Below are 20600 nucleotides of genomic sequence, written 5' to 3'. Positions count from 1 at the left end.
GAGCCGACATTAGTTCTAGCCACGTAGCGCGGGTTTAGCGCAAGCTAAAATGCTGCATGCGCTAAAAATGCTATCGCAACTTTGTAAAAGGAGCCCTAAGTCTTAATAATATTGTCATTTATAGTTAGAGACATATGATGAAGAAACTGCTTTATTTTACTTTTGTGTTTATGCTAAACATACCGAGGGCCTCAAAATAGTACCTGGCGGGCTGCATGTGACCCCCGGGCCGCAAGTTTGAGACCGCTGACCTACGCTATCCGCTCTTACCACATCCCCTGGCAATGCGTTCCAGAGCTTAACTATGCTCTGAGTGAAAAAAAAATGTCCTTTGACGTGTTCCACAATTTTATTTTTTAGAATTATATATTAAAAGGAAATGAAATGGCATAAAATGAAAAATTGTCTTTATAGTTTATAAAGCTTTCCTTTTGGCTAAGGGCTCCTTTTACAAAGCAGCGCACGCGCTATACGTTGACGCCAGCATTGAGCTGGCGTTAGTTCTAGCCGCGTAGCGTGTGCTAAAATGCTGCGTGTGCTGAAAACGATATCGCAGCTTTGTAAAACATTGGTCTCCCTACCTAAAGAAGGATATAAAACTGCTGGAGAGGGTGCAGAGACGAGCAACTAAACTGGTGAAGGGTATGGAGAAACTGGAATATGAGGATCGACTTAAAACACTGGGATTGTTCTCCCTTGAGAAAAGGAGACTGCGTGGGGATATGATCGAGACCTTCAAAATACTGAAAGGAATCGACAAAATAGAGCAGAGAAGATTATTTACAATGTCCAATTTGACACGGACAAGAGGACATAAAATGAAGCTAAGGGGGGGCAAGTTCAGGACTAATGTCAGGAAGTTCTGCTTCACTCAGAGAGTGGTTGACACCTGGAATGCCCTCCCAGATGAGATTATTGCGGAATCGACCGTCCTAGGCTTCAAGAGCAAACTAGATGCATATCTCCTTGAGAAAGGCATATAAAGATATGGTGGCTATAAAATAAACCAGGTGTATACCTGGCGGGGCCTCCGCGTGTGCGGATCGCCGGACTTGATGGACCGAAGGTCTGATCCGGAGATGGCGCTTCTTATGTTCTTAAGTCTTAATAATAATATTATTGTCATTTATAGCTAAAGAGACTGTTTTATTTTACTTTTGTGACTATGATAAACAGACCGAGGGCCTCAAAATAGTACCTGGCGGGCCGCGAGTTTGAGACCGCTGCTCTAAATAGTCGTCTGCTGAGGCCCCTTTTCAGCTAAAAGTTAAAAAGGAAATAATTTATTCTTAAAGAAAACCCCAAAGAAGTGTGTTTTTCAAGCTCCCTAGCAACCAAACATACACACAGCCACTTAAAGAAGTAACCCCAAGCCGTGTCTTATATCAATATTTGCGTCTCCAAGTTGATTCCAGTGTGATGCAGTTGAAAGTGGTGGCCGAAGTGTTAAAGCCGGTCCCCGTAGTGAGGCGAAACAGAATGCCACAAAAAAAAAAAACCCTTCATTAGAGAGCAGAGCACGGCACAGCTGGATTAATGCCGTCTGGTAGATTTTTGTGTCGCGCCTGCTAGAACTGAAAGGGCTGGATGCCCTGATGAGATTGGAGGGACCCTGTTCAATCTTATTGTAGAAAATACCATTGATGTATTAAGGGTTCAGAAGAGAGCGACACGTTTGATCAAAGGTATGGAAAAACCTTTCATACGCTGAAAGATTAGAGAGACTGGGGCTTTTTTTGCTGGAGAAGCGGAGACTTAGAGGGGACATGATAGAGACTTACAAGATCACGAAGGGCATAGAGAAAGTGGAGAGGGACAGATTCTTCAAACTTTCGAAGACTACAAGAACGAGAGGTCATTCGGAAAAATGAAAAGGAGACAGATTCAGAACCAATGCTAGGAAGTTCTTCTTCACCCAACGGGTGGTGGACACCTGGAACGCGCTTCCAGAGGGAGTGATATTGGAGTTCAAGAAGGGATTGGACAATTTTCTGAAGGAAAAGGGGATAGAGGGGTATAGATAGAGGGCTAGTATACAGGTCCTGACCTGATGGGCCGCCGCATGAGCGGACTGCTGGGCATGATGGACCTCAGGTCTGACCCAGCAGAGGCACGGCTTATGTTCTTATGTGTCATTCCTTCAAAATTTGACTTAAGAACATAAGATTTGCCGCTGCTGGGTCAGACCAGTGGTCCATCGTGCCCAGCAGTCCGCTCACGCGGCAGCCCCTAGGTCAAAGACCAGTGCCCTAACTGAGACTAACTTTACCTGTGTACGTTCCGGTCCAGCAGGAACTTGTCTAACTTTGTCTTGAATCCCTGTAGGATGTTTTCCCCTATAACAGCCTCCGGAAGACTCTCTGGGTGAAGAAGAACTTCCTTATGTTTGTATGGAATCTATCCCCTTTTAACTTTAGAGAGTGTCCTCTCGTTCTCTCTACCTTGGAGAGGGTGAACAACCTGTCTTTATCTACTAAGTCTATTCCCTTCAGTATCAGATGGAATTTTTACTGGATTTATTTAGGTCGATTTAACTGAGACTAGCCTTACCTGTGTACATTCTGGCTCAGCAGGAACTTGTCTAACTTTGTCTTCAATCCCTGGAGGGTGTTTTCCCCTATAACAGACTCTGGAAGAGCGTTCCAGTTTTCTACCACTCTCTGGGTGAAAAGAACTTCCTTACATTAGTACGGAATCTATCCCCTTTCAACTTTAGAGAGTTCCGTCTCGTTCTCTCCACCTTGGAGAGGGTGAACAACCTGTCTTTATCTGCTAAGTCTATTCCCTTCAGTACCTTGAATATTTCGATCATGTCTCCTCTCAATCTCCTCTTTTCAAGGGAGAAGAGGCCCAGTTTCTCTAATCTTTCACTGTACATCATAGAAACATAGAAGATGACGGCAGAAAAGGGCTACAGCCCATCAAGTCTGCCCACTCTGCTTACCCACCCCCTGTCTATGCCCTAATGACCCATTCCTTATCTTGACCCTTGTAGGGATCCCACATGGGTATCCCATTTATTCTTAAAGTCTGGCACGTTGTCTGCCTTGATCACCTCCTCCAGTTCCATAACCATTTTAGTCGCTCTTCTCTGGATCCTTTTGAGTAGTACCGTGTCCTTCTTCAAGTACGGTGACCAGTGTTGGATGCAGTATTCCAGCTAGGGGCGTACCATGGCCCGGTACAGCGGCATGATAACCTTCTCCGATCTCTTTGTGATCTCCTTCTTAATCATTTCAAGCATTCTGTTCATCCTTTTCGCTGCCGCCTCCACTGCTGCGCATTGTGCGGACGACTTCATCAACTTGTCGACCAGTACTCCCAAGTCTCTTTCCTGGGGGGTCTCTCCGAGTACCGCACCAGACATCCTGTATTTGTGTATAAGATTTTTGTTACCGACATGCATCACCTTACACTTATAGTAACATAGTAGATGACGGCAGATAAATATGTTAAACCTCATTTGCCATGTGGCGGCCCATTTCTCGAGCGTGGTTATGTCACGTTGCAGATCTTCGCAGTCCCCCTGTGTTTTCTTTAATCCCTGAAGGGTGCTTTCCCCTATAACAGCCTCCGGAAGAACGTTCCAGACTTGGCTGATTGTTATTACGTGGTGCTTACTGGGGAACCCCTCCTCCCCCCTTCTTTTTTTCTACTACTATTCCTGGTGATATATTTTTTGATAACATTTTAAGCTGGTTTTGTGCTACGCGTTTGACATGTTTAAAACCCTGTTATTTACACAGATTTTAATGTAGCTTGTCTGTAACATGTCCTGCTTCCATTTCTGTACTTTCAGTTTTTGTTATGTTTGGATTTATATCATATCTATGGTATAATGTTATGTTATTTTACTGTTCTGACTTAAAATTTCAATTTTTTTAAAAAAAAGTTAGTTAAAAAAAAAAAAGAAAAGGATGATTCTGCCGGCAAAGGCGAGATTCCTCAGGGACCCTGTTTTCTGCTGACCAAACTCTTTGTTTTGTTTTGAAACTACTTTGGGCTAGATTCACTAACCTTACCGCTCCGTGGATGATCTGATCCGATCCATGGCCGGGCGACTGATTCACAACGAGTCTTCATACAAATTGACTCGATCGGAGGCACGCCCCACACCGACCACACGGATCGCTGAAGAGCGATCCCGACGCATGCGCAGACCATCTTCTTTGCCTATAGATGGCCTGCGCATGCTCTTCGCACAAGGAAAAACTGGAAACTTGTACTTCAATCAAAGCTGGAAACTTTTCTACTTTTTTTCGCGAGCCCGCCGTAGTGCAGCCCCGCTTTAAACCCATGGGTTAAAACCACGGGCTCGCACTGCAGGGAAGGGCGGCAGAGAGCAAGAGAGTCCTTCCCTGCAGTGCGAGCCGGGAGAGTCAGGGAGGCAGAGAGCAGGGTGGTTTTGGGGGGGAAGTATGGTTGGGATTTCAGGGCTGCTGGGCAGAGAGCAGAGAGGCAGAGAGCAGCTGGGATTTCGGGGCGGCAAAGAGCAGGACAGTCGGCAAGGACGTGAGCGACTGATCCTCAGCTGTCGCTTCTTTTTGGATCGGCCATCCCAGTCGGTGTTCCTGAAATTGTTTAGTGAATCGCTGTCTTCCTCCAGTTGGATGATCTGCAGGAACGCATCGCTGAAGCTATAAACGCAATCACGCTGGTCCGAGCTCGATTATCACATCGACGTTTGCCGAGTAACAGATGGGGCACACATCGAGTGTATGTAATCCACAGATGCCATATGAAACTTTATGAGTTGATGAAACTGTAGCCTCAAAGGTGAAAGAATATGCCAAATAAATTTTGGTTTTGTAACCATTTAAAATCAAGGAGTGTTTTCGTGGGCATCCTGTATATTGTTAACCAATTCTGAGTACAGAGAAAGAAGATAAAATTCTTGATCCAGCTATAACCGTTTAAATCTCCAGATCAACTATTTTCCCTCCCCAATGATAACAAAGGATGGAAGGAGGATGCTTTAACTCCTAACCCCCTCCTTATCTTGTTTGCCTGTTTGATTATATTGTAAGCTCTACTGAGCAGGGACTGTGTCTTGAATGTTTTTAATGTACAGCAGTGCTCTGGCTCTGGGGGCTACATTTCTTGTTAAGTATCCTGCAAAATGTTATGTTTCTTATCAGAATAAGAATTTTCTTTTTTTTTTTGGAGCCTCAACAACTCTTGGAATTTGTTGAGCCGAAAGAAGGACTGGTAACTGTGCTTAATGATATCTGACTTGCCATTGGGCTGTAGGAAGGTGTATCTAGTACCGTTTCTCTTGCAATTAGTTATTTGATAATTTCCACTGTGATTAATTTCTTTTCTTGAGTTCCTAAATTGTGGACTAAAGAGTTTACTTTCTTTTTGCTTTGTATGCTTAAATTGTATTTACTCGATCTGTATCAAGTGTTATTGTATACTTGTAAAATTGAAAATCTTATAAATAAAAAAATATATAATAATAATTTTATTCTTATATACCGCCATACCCGGTGAGTTAAATTAGGATCCGCGTTGACAAGCAGATTTACAACAAATTATCAGATATATAACAAATTTTAACCGAACTTGATAGAGGAGGAGGGGAGATTGGGGAAGATCGGGAATAGAGAAGCTATCATGGAGGAGGAGAAGAGTGTGGGGGGGGGGCGAAGTGTAATGAAATCTGGGGGGGACCCTTAGGGGTCTTGTTTGCTGAATAGGTAAGTTTTGAGTGATTTTCTGAAGCCGAGGTAAGTGGGGGCCTCGAGTATCTTTTGGGCAAGCCATGAGTTCAGCTTGGCTGCTTGGAAGGCGAAGGTTTCAAGAATAATGGACGCCTTAGCGTTTAGCGCTCGCTAATCTTTAGCGTGCCTTAATAAAAGGACCCTTAAATTTTTGTGAGTGGACTTCAACATAGCACGCTTACTCTTTTCCATAACAAGCACGGTGGTATAAGTCATCATTAGCCCGTGTGAAATGTTTGTGTTCGTATTTAAACCTTTCAACTTTAAACGGAGACAACCCAACCTATTGGAACAATCGACTAATTCAATCCACCTCAACCAGGCATAGCAGAACCCACGCACCATTCACACGCCCTCCAACCAAAAACGTCAAACGAAAAAAACGGTTCGACAACCTCCTAGCCACTCGAGCTGCTCCACTTGACGTCCAACTCTACAACCTATTGACTACGACCACAGACTACAAAACCTTCAAAAAAGAAATGACCGCGTTTGCATTAAGGATTGTTCCACATCCCAAAGCAGTCTATGAAAATGTGATCACGTCAATGGTGGGGATTCTGTTTATGGGTTTGCTGCTTAAGGACTTACGGTGAAGAACTTTGAAAATTTTTATATGTGAGCATCGATATTTCACGTGAACTAATGATGATATTATGGCACTGTGCTTGTTATGAAAAAAAAAAAAGGTAAGGCATGCCTTGTTGAAGTCCACTCAATGAAGTTACAGAGAAATACTTTTAAAACTAATAGGAGGAAATATTTTTTCACTCAGAGAATAGTTAAGCTCTGCAATGCATTGCCAGAGGATGTGGTAAGAGTGAATAGCATAGTTGGTTTTAAGAAAGGTTTAGACATGGGTCGGTAGCATGGAATGTTGGTACTTCTAAGGGTTTGGCCAGGTACTAGGGACCTGGATTGACCATTGTGAGAACGGGCTACTGGGCTTGATGGACTATTGGTATGACCCAGTATGGCTATTCTTATGCTCTTACGTGTGCCAAGCATAGGACAATGAAGTCATTATAACATCACTGCTGAGGTTGGCTCTGAGGCACTGTGGAATGAGGCATTATGACATCACAATCTCAGCTCTGGAATGTTGCTCTCATTGGGGTTCCTGAATCTTGCTATTCTTTGAGATGCTGGAATGTTGCTACTCCTTGTGTTTTGACCAGGTACTAGTGACCTGGATTGGCCGTGAGAATGGGCTACTGGGCTTGATGGACCATTGGTCTAACCCAGTAAGGCTATTCTTATGCTCTTACATGTGCCAAGCATAGGACAATCAAGTCATTATAACATCACTGATGAGGTTGGCTCTGAGGCACTGTGGAATGAGGCATTATGACATCACAATCTTAGCTCTGGAATGTTGTCCTCATTGGGGTTCCGGAATCTTGCTATTCTTTGAGATACTGGAATGTTGCTACTCTTTGGGTTTTGGTCAGGTACTAGGGACCTGGATTGGCCACCGTGAGAAAGGGCTACTGGGCTTTATGGACCTTTGGTCTGACCCACTAAGGCTATTCTTATGTTCTTATTTAATCATTTAATTCTATTTACATTGTCAGAACAGCATTTTAATGAGATAGGTGTTAGTCTACAGAATAAGATTTGGTAAAGCATGCACATACCTAGAGTTCTTCCAGTTGTGCAACTGAAATCTCGAACACATCCTATTGTAGTCCAGAATACTATATCTTGTCATATGTACCAAAGCTTACAAAGAACTGCATAATACTAATTACACGCAGGGGATATCTCAGAACGCTACTCTGATAAACATATGTCAGTGCAGCAGCAGTACTCACTGACTCCACCCAATGCGTGAAAAATATTTATTTATTTCTATTTTTAAGCTATCTCTTAAATTTCATGTAGACTTATTTCTTTAAAAGTCCATTATTCATTTGCTCATGCTGGGCAGGATGGACCACTGGTCTGACCCAGCAGCGGCAATTCTTATGCTCTTATAGTCCCCAATCCCCAAGATCCCCCCTCCCAAGGGTTACCATATGGCTCAATTGAGCTATTCAGGTTTTACTTTCTTTGAAAGCAATGGAAGTTAAGGAGGCCAGATTGAGACATCTGGACTTTGCATCAACATGCATAACCTCCCAAGTGCCCAAGCTCCCCTTCTACAACATAAATACCCTTCTGCTGGACTCCACTGACCTCCTGAATATCTTTCCCCCAAAACCCTGGACCCCCACCTGGCGCTTACTGGAGGCTCTCCCTGGTGGTCTAGGGGAAGCGGGAGTGATCTGTCAAGCACCTGGGATCCTAATGGCACCCCTGATCCCTAGCAGTAGTCTGACAGTATTTCTGCTAGGACACAGTTCGTCAACCGCCGGTCCGCGGACCGGTGCCGGTCCGCAAAAAAATCTTGCCGGTCCGCGAAGGATTCAGGACCCCGCCGCAACAAAAGGTGCCGGCGTCAGCTGACGTTCAACTTCCTGTTGCCGTCGCTATGCCGGCACTCCTGCCTTCCACCACCGACTTCTCCGCACCCCCGGAAAAGCAGCGGCAGGTCTGTGTGTTTTTAACTACGGCACACAGCTGCCCCTAGGCAGTATTTTAGTGCGGTTTCATGAGGCAGCCTCGGGGCCTTTGGTAGGCCGGCCCACATCGCATCATCGAAGCGGGCTGGCCTACCAAAGGCCCCGAGGCTGCCTCATGAAACCGTGCTAAAATACTGCTTAGGGGCAGCTGTGTGCCGAAGTTAAAAGCACACAGAGCTGCTGCTAGCCTACATAGAGGAAACATTTGCTGGAGAGGGAAGGAGGGAAGGGAGAAGGGGTACTCCTGGACAAGGGAGGGGAAGGGGCTACTGCTGACAGGGGAGAAGGGGAAGGGAAGAGAGTTACTGTTGGATAAGGGGAGGAAGAAAGGGAGAAGGATTGCTGGACAGGGGAGGAGGAGAAGGGAAAGGGAAGGGATGAGAATTACTGTTGGATAAGGGGAGGAGGAAAGGGAGAAGGGGTACTCCTGGACAAGGGAGGGGAAGGGGCTACTGCTGACAGGGGAGAAGGGGAAGGGAAGAGAGTTACTGTTGGATAAGGGGAGGAAGAAAGGGAGAAGGTATTGCTTGACAGGGGAGGAGGAACATTGGAAGGAAACAGCTGGCAGGGAGATTAGAGGAGGGGAAGGAGTCAGGATAGAATGGAGAGATCAGATGAGGGAAAGGGGAGAGACAGAGAAATGACAAGGTAGAGAGAGATTGATGCTGGGAAGGGGGGGTCAGATGAAAAATAAGGAAAGAGGGACAAAGATGCTAGATCTGGTGTAGGAGAGAGGGGCATAGAAAGAACGCAGATACCATATGGGAGGGGGAGGGGTAGAGGGCAGACAGTGGATGGAAGAGGCAGATGCTGGATTGAAGAGACAGAGGGCAGACGCTGGATGGAAGAGAGTGAAAAGACGATGAAAGCAGAAACCAGAGACGACAAAAGGTAGAAAAAAATAATTTTATTTCTATCTTGTGATTAGAATATATCAGATTTAAAATATGTATCCTGCTAGAGCTGATGTTAGACATAACTGGGGAGTGCATAGCCCAGGCAGTGCGTCTTTAGCTTCCAGCTGGCTTAGGGCTCTCTCTGACCAGGAGGCAGTTGCCCTAGTTGCACTCCCCCTAACACCATTCCTGCCATGTGTGACTGTGGTATTCTGTTAGCATGATATTTGTGTAGCATTCTGTAATAATTTGGCTTATTCAGTTTTCTTGATAGTAGAGGGGATATATGTGAAGGGGAGGGGAGACGGGGGTTTTGTTGATCCTTGCCCTGTATTATTTATATTTATAAAATGACAATTGTACAGAATATTGTTTCTTTTTATACTTTAATAAAATATGTTCAATATAAAATCATAACTATTTGAGGCTTGTGCGGATGGGATCAGATGGTTAACGGGACCGAGCTCAGGGGGACAGGGCGGCAATGGGGTTTTTAAAAATTTCAGTCTTATTAGTTTGCCGGTCCACGAAATAATTATTTTATTTCCGCCGGTCCATAGGTGTAAAAAGGTTGAAGAACACTGTGCTAGGAGTCAAGCTCCCAAATTAGGGGCAGGTGCGTTTGGCAGAGCCTTAAGTAAACTGTAGGTGGGGATTAAGCGAGTTCTGACCCGAACAATTCATTTCCATTCTTGCAAATCTATAAAAAATGAGGCTTCTAGCATGGTAAACCAAGCCAAGAGGAAGTCCATGTGTTAATGACCTCTGGTTATGTTTGCTTGTTCTTTACCTCAGCAAAAACACATTACAGCTTATGATTAATACATGCAATTAATTATAATCCCATTAAGGCACTCAATTTCACTGTCAATTCAAATAAACCAATGTTGGAAAAACTGCCTTTGGGTGCAATAGAGCAACCAAGACATCTGGCTGATCTTTTGGTTCGGCAGGTAAGTCTCTAGAGCAGTGGTTCCCAACCCTGTCCTGGAGGAACACCAGGCCAATCGGGTTTTCAGGCTAGCCCTAATGAATATGCATGAAGCAAATTTGCATGCCTATCACTTCCATTATATGCAAATCTCTCTCATGCATATTCATTAGGGCTAGCCTGAAAACCCAATTGGCCTGGTGTTCCTCCAGGACAGGGTTGGGAATCACTGCTCTAGAGCACAAACATTTTGGGAAAAGATATAGCATGAAAAAAAATACTATCGGGAGAAAAATCAAATATAGAATGGATCTTCAAAAAGTTTAATACTCATACTAGGAAGATCCAGCCCTTAATAATATCTCAAACTCATAAAGATAATAGTGAGAAAAGTGTTCGGTTAAGATTTACACCATCCAAAACTGGTGTAATCACACACATCATAGCCCTGAAATAAACCCAAGATGTTACTTATCCTGTTTGATACTGTAGATTGAGTTCCAGCAAGGAGATGAAGGTGTAGATTTCCACTATAGCGTGCTGCCAGTATTTGTGCCTTCTCCAAATTCACGACTCCCAAGTGAAAAATGTGAAAAGATCCAAACAATTACCAAATGGGTCCATAAGGCACCCAGGCTCGGATTCTGTATAGGACACCCAGTCTCAGAAGCCGCCTAAGTGGCTTTTGAGAATCGCACAAGGGTATCCTATAAAGAATCTCTAACCGACGTCCATGTCACAGGTGCCAGTTACAGAATCGGGTTGCCGCTGAGCTTATCGCGGCAAGGAACCCCCCCACCAAACATCGCGCAGCAGACGGGATGCCCAGTCCCTTCTACCAGAACCTCCACCCCCCGCTGTACATCACCGGTAGGAGGGATGCCCAGTCACTCCTGCCGGAACCCTTCCAACCCTACTGAACATAGTGGGCACCCTCCACCAGAACCCTCCACCCCCCCGGACCTCCTTCCACCCCCCAGACCACCCCAGCCCCCTTAGATCTTTGGCTGGCTGGAGGCATCCTTCCTGCCTCCAGCCATCTGGCCTGCCTTCTCAAGAATGGCAGGCCTGCCCCTTCCCAGTGCATCATGAGATGCACCATGGAGGGGCCTTAGGCCCTGATTGGCCCAGGCACTTAAGGCCCATTCCATAGGATGAGCCTTAGGCACCTGGGCCAATCGGAATCTGAGGCCCAATTCGCAGTGCATTCTGGGATGCACTGGGAGTAGCCTAAGATTCTGATTGGCCAGATTCTCACAATGCACCGGGAAGGGGCAGGCATGCCATTCTTGAGAAGGTAGGCCAGCTGGCTGGAGGCAGGAAGGATGCCTCCAGCCGGCCAACAATCTAAGTTAGGGAGGAGTTGAGGGGGCTGGGATGGTCCGGGGAATGGAAGTGGGTCCGGGGAAGGCTGGGGGGGGGGGGGTCTAGTAGGGGGATGTCCGCTATGGTCGGTAGGGGTGGAAGGGTTCTGGCAGGAGGGACTAGGTATCCCTCCTGCCGGTGATGTAAGGGGGAAATGAGCGGCCACAGCCGTTGAACTTATTGCTGCAGGGAGATCCATTTTGCTGGCCTACATGTCTACCGCAGGCCTAGGGAGATGTGTAGGGTCACCTAGGTCCTCCTAAGGCTACTTCCAGGCCAAGCCACGCTCACGCCTAGCCTTAAGCAAGCTTAGGCGGGCTTGTGTGCCTCCCTAGTCTCCTGGAGGCACCTCCAATGTAGGCGGCCTGCCTCAGGTTTGTTGTTTTTTTTTATTTTAGAAAACAAGCATCCTGATTGGCTGGTTAGGCAGCAGTTGGCAGCCTACAATCGGGATGCCGTTTATAGAATCCGGGCCCCAAGGTCCACATTCAACAAGTATATCTCACAAATATAGAAACTCAGTTTTCTTCCTCCATATATATATACTAGTCATATATATATATATACTAGTCTTTAACATTAACGGGTGCTAGAATAGATGTGTGTGTCTGTCTTTCTTTCTTTCTCTCTCTTTCCTTGGCCACTTTCTGTCTGTCTGTCTTTCTGTCTCTCTCTCTCCTTGGCTGCTGTCTGTCTGTCTTTCTTTCTTTCTGTCTCTCTCTCTCTCCTTGGATGTCCACCACCACCCCTTGCCTGCTCCCCCTGTCCAACAGTAGCCCTTCTCCCTTCCTTTTACCTCCCCCCTGTCCAGCAGCACCCCTTCCCTGCTCCCCTGTCCAGCAGCAGCCCTTCTCCCTTCGTTTTACCTCCCCCCCCCCTGTCCAGCAGCACCCCTTACCTGATCCCCCTGTCCAGTAGTACCCCTTCTCCTTTCTCTGCTCCACCTGTCCAGCATCCGCTAGCCCGGGCAGCCTCGGGGCTTTTGCTAGGCCGGCCCACCTCGCATTATCGAAGTGGGCCGGCCTAGCAAATGCCCCGCGGCTGCTGCGTTTGCTGGTCCAGGGCTGAGAAGAGGCGTCCCGGCAGCGCCGCTGAAATCACTGCACGCGCCGCAAATAGAATGCGGCCAAGGAAGCAGACACCACGCTGTCAGAGATCACGGCCTCCTAAGTGTGCATATTCTAGAGGATATATAATGCCACAAATGCACGCTAGAAAAAGAAAGTGATCAATAGCTTCTATTTTTGTAGATCCTGGAAGAATACAGTATATATAAAGTCTATACGGTATATAAATGATATATCTTTTTATTTTTCAGTTAGGCACATTTGGCAAAAGTAAAACACACCAAAACAGAAGGTTCAGTGCAGTGTTTGTGAGAACTAATGAACTTGCTCTGTGATGTATTAAAAGTGGTAAAATCAATATTTAATGGCTTGTAATGGAGAACTCTGCTGGGGTCATGCTGAAGAGAGACTTGGCATGTGCTTTCCAAGCTAATGGCTCCGTTAGGCCACGTGAATATGAGGAAATAAAGGTCAAGCTTTTTAAAGACTCAACTTGATACATTTGCAGCTGGGGGGTGAGAGCGGTGCAGCGGTCACAGCTGACAGTGTGGGCCCAAATCCTGTGCTGCTCCTTGTAACTCAGTCCTCCAATGCCCCAGGTACATTAGATGGACAGACAGGGAAAATGCTTGAGGACCTGATTGTAAACCACTTTGATAACCTTGATAGGAAGTACATAAATGTCTAATATAAATGAAGCTCACTCTGTCCTTGCCTTTCTTTTTGAAGAGTATTTTCACCAGCAGGAGGCGCTGGTGCAAGAGAAACTGTTTGCAAGTGAGCATGAGTTATCTGCTTGGCAGGAAGGTGCATATGTACAAGTATTCCGCTTTTAAAAAAATATATTTTATTGAGTTTTCAAAATATTTAACAGTGCAATGTACAAATTTAGAAGCATACAATAAAACAGGAAAAGCACATACAACTTACCAATGCCCCCAAATCATCTTTTTACCCCACCCACCCTTTCAGTGAATAATCTATAAGACACAAATAAATATATACTTTCAAATCCTTCCCTTATTTAAATAATAAAGTGATCCCTCCTTCCCACCCACCCTGGAAGTGAATAGAATTAAACCAAATTAAAGAGAAAAATCAAATATTGCACCTTAAATAAAACACCATATGATCAAATTTCCCCTTACTCCAGAAGGAAATTTGAGTTTTAATTTGGTGATCGTTTCAAGTTTATTCATGGCTTGATATACCAACCATCACATGTATCTGGGCGGTTTGCGATATTAAAAATGAAAAAGGTCTAATATAATTTTTGATTTAGGCGGGGTAAAAAAAAAGAGGGTAAATCTAAAACTATAACGAATTAGGACTGATTAGAAACGAGAGGTTTTGGGGGATAGGGAAGTTGTAATTACAATGATAAATAAAAGGAAAAGGAAGGGGGAGTAACGAGAGGGAGACAGGGATGTCACTTCTTAAAAGTAAAAAGGTAGGACGACTACCGAGTTCTCAAGAGCTCCGCTTCAAATATTTATAACCTCATAATACTTGTGCGTGCTCCACGCCCTATCCCCTCGAAGGTCAATGAAACGAGAGCAGTGCCAGAAGTCAAGGGCTGCACTGCGGGGCTAGAATCTGAGTGACATATTCCTCAGCTACAGAGGACATGACCACTCCAAGTTGTGGATAGCTCGTCGGCTGGAACAGGCTGGAAACACCGAAGAGCCAAAGCAGAGAGGCTCAGGGTAAGGCCATGCACGGATTGAACATAATACCACAGCATGCAAGAAGCTAACTGCATGCAAATTTCATGCAAATCTGCAGCAAAGGTGGGAGGAGTATTTCAGACACCTACTACTACTACAAACCTTATCATCTCTAGAACACTGCTAGACATATGCAGCACTATACATTAAAACATGCAAGAGACAGTCCCTGCTCAGTAGAGCTTACAATCTAATCAAGGGACAAACAGGACAAGTAGAGGGCTAGGGAGTTTCTCAGGCAGGCATGTGTGCTTTACCATATCTCTCCAGAAAAAGAAGGATGTTTGAGACATCCGGGTTTTACTTCCATTGCCTTCAATGGAACTAAAGCCCAGACGTCTCAATCTGTCCTCCTTACTAATGGCACAGGGACAAATTTGCCCCATCCCTGCAGGAACCCAATTTCCCCATCCCGTCCCCACAAGTTTTGTCGCTGTCCCTGCCCCATTCCTATAAACTCTTAACCACAGAAGCCTCGAACACTTATGATTTGAAAGTGTTTGAGGCTTGTGCAGATGAGGACGGAGCTTAGGCATTGGTGGAATGAGGCATTATGACATCACAATCTGAGCTCTAGAATGTTGCTACTTATGATGTTAAAGCGTTTGAGGTTTGTGCAGATGAGGACAGAGCTGGCAGGAACAGGAAAAAAAACTTGCCGGGACTGGGAAAAATTTGTCCCTGTGTCATTCTCTACTCCTTACTTCCATTGCTTTCAGTGGAAGAAAAACCCAGATGTCTCAATCAATCCTCCTTTTTCTGGAGCCATATGGTAACCCCACTTTACCAGCGAGTGGGGTCAGGAGTTAAAAGCAACTTTTGAAGAAGGTTTTGTGGTAAACGTGGCTTCTTGTGCCTGTGGCCAAACCAAAAAAATGAAAGTGTCGGCACATATCATCGCTTGTTTTTCTGCACCTAAATGTGAGCCTTGTGCAAAGTGGTTGCGTTAGAAATTTCTGAGAGAACAGGTGCTGATGTGAGCTTTCACTCTCAGTTTTGTTCAAGCACGCACACGTGTTTGTTACTTACTCACGTTAAACTTTGCTTGCATAAGAAGACAAAGCCAGCATTTAAGTGTGAGAGATTGAGAAGAAATCCTCTCCACAAAACCGTCTACACCAGCGGTCTCAAACTTGCGGCCCGGGCGCCACATGCGGCCAGCCAGGTACTATTTTGAGGCCCTCGGTATGTTTATCATAACCACAAAAGTAAAATAAAATAGTTTCTTGATCAAATGTCTCTTTAGCTATAAATGACAATATTATTATTAAGACTTAGCCAAAAGGAAAGATTTACCTCATGCAAAATTGTCATTTCTTTAAAAAGACATTAACTATTTTTTCTGCAGCCCTCCAAGTCCCTACAAATCCAAAATGTGGCCCTACAAATGGTTTGAGTTTGAGACCACTGGTCCACACCAACCCAGACCCTCGTAGAAAATTCTCATATTGTGCACACATAAAAAGTGAGCTTTGCACTCTTTGCAATGCACAGAATGCCTTAATTAGCTTGTTGGCATACATTTGAATAGAACATGTGCTCTGTCTTCCCATGCAAGCTAACACCCACACAAATTCCTCTATGCATTGCCCGTTACGTGCCCATGTTAAACCTGCAGAAACCCTACAGATGGGTCTGCGGTTGCTTCCTGCATCGGCCCCTGAATGAACAAGACGAGGAAAATCCTTTGTCACAGTGTGACTGCCTTGCAGTTGAATATATCCTCTGCATTCCTGTTAGATCATCATCCTTTGAAAGGACCGGTTCTGTCACGATTTTCAAGTTTTCTAAAACGCAGAGGTTGCCCTGGGTGCACACAGAAATTTCTCCAATCCAAATTCTTTCTAGCTAGTCCTAATGAAAAAATTACTGAAACAACTTTACTTTTAAACGGTCAATCTTATTCGTTATCTCCTACGCTGAAAATTTTAGGGGTTATTTTAGATCGGTCCTTATCTTTTAAGGCCCATACAGATTCTCTGGTTAAGAGATGATTTATTGTCCTCTGGAAGCTGCGTACTATTAGGAAATATTTTGATTTTATATCATTTAAATTCCTGGTTCTATGTTCAATCCTTTCAGTATTGGATTATTGTAATGTTATTTATCTGGGATCTTATAAAATAACCACTAGCCGACTATTAATCGTACAAAATACAGCTATTCGTTTGTTTTTAATCTGAAAAAACACGATCATGTCAATGTATATTATCAAAAACTTCACTGGCTACGGTTTGAAGGAAAAGGGGATAGAGGGGTATAGATAGAGGATTACTACACAGGTCCTGGACCTGTTGGGCTGAAGTGATGGACCTCTGGTCTGACCCAGCAGAGGCACTGCTTATGTTCTTATGAGTGTTATTTAAATTTGGATGCATTTGTTTTAAAGTTTTCATTGGCTTAGTGCCGGCTTACCTTGTTTCTCATTTTAGTTTTTTTATTTCTAAGAAAAATATTCGTAGATCTGGTTGGTTTTATTTTCCTTCAGCAAATGCATGTCGTTACAAAAAACTTTTGGATAGGACCTTAGCATTCCAAGCAGGATTAATGAATTCATGTTTGAATCTTCTCGTTTCTCCAGTTCTTACTTACTATCTTAAAACCCACTTATTTAAGACATATAATATATTGCATTATTGATTTTCATATTATCATGTAGTTATCATGTACTTTTAATCTTTTTATCTATACTTATTTTAGTTATATTGTGTTTTCCTTATTTATTAGTTATAATGCTTATATTAGTTACTTAGAATTTTATTATATATGATGTTATTATTATATTGCATGCTGAGTACCTATTGTGTAAACCACAATGAACTCCTGGTTAGGCGGGATATAAAAATATATTATGATTATTATTATTATTATTAATCGCTCAGTTGCGGAGTGCCAGAAGGGTCTCCACTTTCTCCAGTTTTCTTTAACATATTCTTCAGCTCTTGGCGGGGAAAGATTTGAGGGACATGTGATTATCATATTTCATTTCTGCAGACGATATTTCATCATCTGTCCCTTTGAATGCTGTTTTCAACTAATTTTAGCCTGGATGAGCTATCACATCTGAAAAGTGGATGCTGGGAAGCCTATTTTGTGCCTTAGGCATGTGCCTACTAGGCCTATTGATTAATCCAGCCCTGATTAGCACGTGCTAATCCTTAGCATGTGCTAAATCAGTTAGTGCACCTACGTCGAAACTGGCTGATTTGTGGATGCTCCGGGAGCAGAGATGGCAGTTATGCGGTTAAGTGGCAAAATTCAGCCCTTTACCACATAAGATACCTGCATAAAAAGATGTCCCCATATAAATGCACATGAGTCGAGTCTCTTTCATTTGAAAGGAAACTCTGCAATGAGAGGGCATAGGATGTAATCAAGAGGTGACAGGCTCAGGAGTAAGTTAAGAAAATACTTTGATAGATGCGTGGAACAGTCTCCCGGAAAAGGTGGTAGAGACAGAGACTGTGCCTGAATTCAAGAGGGCCTGGAATAGGCATGTGGGATCTCTTAGAAAGAGGAAAAGATAGTGGTTACTGCAGATGGGCAGCTCTATGACCTCACAATGCAGGTGCACAGAGCCTTAGCCTATAGGAAGAGGAGATGCAAATGTTAAGAGCCTTAGCCAATAGGGAGAGAAGGAAACAGTGGATGCTGCAGATGGGAGACTGGATGGGCCCATTTGGCCTTTATCTGCCATCATGTTTCTATGTTTCTATAACTATAAAGCTCTATGACCTCACAATGCAGGTGTAAAGAGCCTTAGCCAATAGGAAGAGGAGATGCAAATGTTAAGAGCCTTAGCCAATGGGGAGAGAAGGAAACAGTGGATGCTGCAGATGGGAGACTGGATGGGCCCATTTGGCCTTTATCTGCCATCATGTTTCTATGTTCCTATAACTATAAAGCTCTATGACCTCACAATGCAGGTGCACAGAGCCTTAGCCTATAGGAAGAGGAGATGCAAATGTTAAGAGCCTTAGCCAATAGGAAGAGGAGATGCAAATGTTAAGAGCCTTAGCCAATGGGGAGAGAAGGAAACAGTGGATGCTGCAGATGGGAGACTGGATGGGCCCATTTGGCCTTTATCTGCCATCATGTTTCTATGTTTCTATAACTATAAAGCTCTATGACCTCACAATGCAGGTGTAAAGAGCCTTAGCCAATAGGAAGAGGAGATGCAAATGTTAAGAGCGTTAGCCAATAGGGAGAGGAGGAGATAGTAGATGCTGTGGATGGGCCATTTGGCCTTTATCTGCCATCATGTTTCTATGTTTCTATAAAAATTATTTCAATACAAGCTGAATATCTTCAATAAATATAATCACACCAAAATGATTTTCATCCACACTCTTAATATCAGGAATTATATGCCACGTTTCTTTTAATTTTTAGCCATAAAGCTCTATGACCTCACAATGCAGGTGTAAAGAGCCTTAGCCAATAGGAAGAGGAGATGCAAATGTTAAGAGCCTTAGCCAATAGGGAGAGGAGGAGATAGTGGATGCTGCAGATGGGTCATTTGGCCTTTATCTGCCATCATGTTTCTATAACCATAAAGCTCTATGACATCACAATGCAGGTGTAAATAGCCTTAGCCTATAGGAAGAGGAGATGCAAATGTTAAGAGCCTTAGCCAATAGGGAGAGGAGATGCAAATGTTAAGAGCCTTAGCCAATGGGGAGAGAAGGAAACAGTGGATGCTGCAGATGGGAGACTGGATGGGCCCATTTGGCCTTTATCTGCCATCATGTTTCTATGTTTCTATAACTATAAAGCTCTATGACCTCACAATGCAGGTGTAAAGAGCCTTAGCCAATAGGAAGAGGAGATGCAAATGTTAAGAGCGTTAGCCAATAGGGAGAGGAGGAGATAGTAGATGCTGTGGATGGGCCATTTGGCCTTTATCTGCCATCATGTTTCTATGTTTCTATAAAAATTATTTCAATACAAGCTGAATATCTTCAATAAATATAATCACACCAAAATGATTTTCATCCACACTCTTAATATCAGGAATTATATGCCACGTTTCTTTTAATTTTTAGCCATAAAGCTCTATGACCTCACAATGCAGGTGTAAAGAGCCTTAGCCAATAGGAAGAGGAGATGCAAATGTTAAGAGCCTTAGCCAATAGGGAGAGGAGGAGATAGTGGATGCTGCAGATGGGTCATTTGGCCTTTATCTGCCATCATGTTTCTATAACCATAAAGCTCTATGACATCACAATGCAGGTGTAAATAGCCTTAGCCTATAGGAAGAGGAGATGCAAATGTTAAGAGCCTTAGCCAATAGGGAGAGGGGAAATATGAAAAGAGACATTCAAATACCCTATGTAATGTAAATGCACATGAGTTGAGTCTTTCATTTGAAAGGAAACTCTGCAATGAGAGGGCATAGGATGAAGTTAAGAGGTGACGGGCTCAGGAGTAAGCTAAGGAAATACTTTGATAGATGCGTGGAAGAGGTGGTGGAGACAGAGACTGTGTCTGAATTCAAGAGGGCCTGGGATAGGCATGTGGGATCTCTCGGAGAGAGAAAGAGATAATGGTTACTGCAGATGGGCAGATTAGGTGGGCCATTTGGCCTTTAGCTGCCATCATGTTTCTATGTAAACTTAGAAACTGGCATCTGAATCCCAAAAGGATTTGCATAATAGGAGGAGAGAAAGCGCATAGCCATGAGGGAGACTCAGGGGTCTGGGCCTCCTCACCTCCGGCTCCGACCCACTCTGCTTTAATGGCCGGCGGTGATACCAATCCCCGCCAGCCAAAGACGTCTCCTGCTCGAGTCCCGCCTGTACTGTTTGAGCAGCACTTGTCAGCCGTCGTGTTTCGGCCGCCAATGCCAGCTCTCATGCACACGCTCAGTTCAGCATCTGAACTAATTATAGGTGAGTGCCAACTTTGGCGGCTGAACTGTACCACTGGCATGAGGACAGGATTTGTGTTAGGATACGTCTTCAGCTGGCAGAGGAAGGGAGGAGAGACTACCTGGCCCCCTCAGTCTACCTTTGGGATCCCCCTAGAAATGGACTTCTGGCTATGCCCCTGGTGGCATGCTCAAGGGGATTAGGCCCTGCTATATCGGTGTAGTATAAACCCCGAATTAGACAGAGAGGTTAAATGGCCTTTCTAATCCTACTCCTCTGATTCTAGGCAGGCTCAAATACTGGGGAAATAGTTGGACACCGACAGGAAGACAGCTTGGGAAGTTTTTTTTTCTGTCAGCAAGGGAGAATTTTAATCAGAAGAGATCTGAATTGCCCTGTCACGGAAGTATGTCGAGGAAGCCATGCAGAATTGTTTCCTGGTGGAGATTTAGATTGT

The 20600-nt window shown here is 44.3% G+C and overlaps 1 protein-coding gene across 2 annotated transcripts in view; it reads left to right on the top strand.

Annotated features, from left to right (window-relative positions):
• The first annotated feature begins 1536 nt into the window (after positions 1-1536).
• P2RY6 (pyrimidinergic receptor P2Y6) overlaps positions 1537-20600 on the top strand; it is a 141392-nt gene continuing 122328 nt past the window's right edge. Inside the window, exon 1 of one of the 2 annotated variants that reach the window (XM_033950580.1) lies at positions 1537-1685. The gene's annotated coding sequence lies outside the window, so the exon portion shown is untranslated. Of the gene's footprint in view, positions 1686-13894; positions 14253-20600 lie in introns of those variants that run through there. The other variant, XM_033950577.1, reaches the window with a different exon arrangement.

This window comes from Geotrypetes seraphini, chromosome 6 (assembly GCF_902459505.1).
Source record: "Geotrypetes seraphini chromosome 6, aGeoSer1.1, whole genome shotgun sequence".
NCBI lineage: Eukaryota > Metazoa > Chordata > Amphibia > Gymnophiona > Dermophiidae > Geotrypetes > Geotrypetes seraphini.
Note: the sequence above shows the minus strand (reverse complement) of the source record. Positions and strands in the feature narration are given on the sequence as shown.